The sequence below is a fragment of the Chrysochloris asiatica genome, unplaced genomic scaffold (genome assembly GCF_000296735.1).
Source record: "Chrysochloris asiatica unplaced genomic scaffold, ChrAsi1.0 scaffold00149, whole genome shotgun sequence".
NCBI classification, from domain to species: domain Eukaryota; kingdom Metazoa; phylum Chordata; class Mammalia; order Afrosoricida; family Chrysochloridae; genus Chrysochloris; species Chrysochloris asiatica.
The window spans coordinates 7,599,542-7,601,571 of NW_006408667.1; positions in this window are offsets into that span (position 1 = coordinate 7,599,542).

The window sequence follows — 2,030 nt, forward strand, 5'->3', positions numbered from 1 at the left end:
GAAAATATATAAACCAACTGCTTGAAATATACACACAATTACATATCCTATTTGTAAAAAATACTGCCAACATCTTGCTAGGGAATGCAAGCAGCAAATATTTATCCCTACATAATTCACACGAATATTGTTTTCTTCATCCTTACTAATGCCATTAATACATCATTTGGGCTATATATACTGATTAAGATTCCAGGTGTAAAATAGTGACACGGCATTCTGCTTTTATTAATAAGTGAGGCAGTAAATATTTCCAAATCAATAAGCCTCACAGAATATGACAACACCAAAATTATAAGAACAGCAGAACAAGAAGATATATATAAACAATCTTTTTGAGTGGTTGAAAAATGTATTCAATCCTCTAGAAAGCAAGAACTTCATCTTCTATGAGGTACTTCAAAAAGTTCACAGAAAAATTCTATTATCTTTTAATTCTATCTTTCCATAATATATTACAGGACCTTGCATCTGTAAGTAATAAAACTGGTTACAGAATGTGGACCAAAGGAAAGAAGTCAGGATTAGAATGAGAGACCTGAGTTCAAAACCCGTATTTGATACTTAACACTTGATTACAGAGAAAATATATTACCTCTCCACCACTCCTCTGTCAGCGTCTGTGGTGGTTTATCTGTTGCTGTGATGCTGGAAGCTATGACACCAGTATTTTAAATACTATTGATCAGTCCGAACCACAAAGTCAGCTGTGCAAACTCACCAGCCACTCCTCAGAAACCTTGTGCAGGGTTTCTATGAGTCAGAACCGATTCAACGACACTTAACAAACAAACAAGCATGATCATCCACGGTGGACAGGTTTTACCTGAGCTTCCAGACTAAAACAGACTAGAGGTACAAGAGGCAAACTACTTCCAAGTGTTTAATCACTAAAAATGTTATGACTAGCAGTGGAATACTGTCACATAGCACCAGAATACTGAATATTGAAATATGATGAGTAACACCAGAATATTGTCAGATGCATCATTAGACGATGAGCATCTTGGTTTGAAGGCACTCAAAATACAATTGAGGAAGAACTGCCTCCTCAGAGTAGAGTTGACCGTTATGATGTGTATAGAGTAAAGCTTTCTGGAACCTTCATTTGCTGATGGTGTACAACTCAAAATGAGGATAAGCAGCTACAAACATCCATTAATAATCAGAACGTGGAATGTGTGTGTAGGAATCTAGGTAAACAGGAAGTTGTCAAAAATGAAATGCAATGACTAAACATCAACATCCTAGACATGCATGAAATGGAAGGGATTGGCAGTGGCCATTTGGAATTGAACAATCATATGGTTTCTTATATAGGGAATGGCAAATTGAAGAGGAATGGCATCACAGTCCTCGTCAAAAAGAACATATCAAAACCTATCTTGAATTATAATGCTGTCTATGACCGGATGATATTCATACACCTACAAGAAGACAGTCTTAGTGTGGCCCTGCAGGTTAATGTACTGTACTAAAAGGTCAGTTTGAACAGCAAGGTCAGTGGCTCAAGCTCACCAGCCACTCCATGGAAATCCTATACAGGATTGCTATGAGTTGGATTTGACTTGATGACACTCAACAACAACAGAGGCAAGTTAACATCACTAATATGCAAATTTATGCACCAACCACTAAAACCAGTCACGAGAAATTAAAGAATTCTACCAACTTCTTCAGTCTGAAATTGATCAAATGTGCAATCAAATGTGTTGATAATTACTGGTGATTGGAATGCAAAGGACGAAAACAAAGGATCAGTCGTTGGAAATTTTAGCCTTGTTTATAGCAATGATGCTGGAGTTCCATGATAGAATTTTGCAAGACAAATGACTTCATTGCAAATATCTTTAATAACAACATAAAATACCACTATACATATGGACCTCAGTAGCTGGCATAAACAGAAATCAAATTGCCTACATATGTGGGAAGAGATTGTGGAAAAACTCCCTATCATCAGTCAAAACAAGGCTAGGTGCAGACTGTAGAACAGATCATCAATTGCCCATATGCAAGTTCAGGCTAAA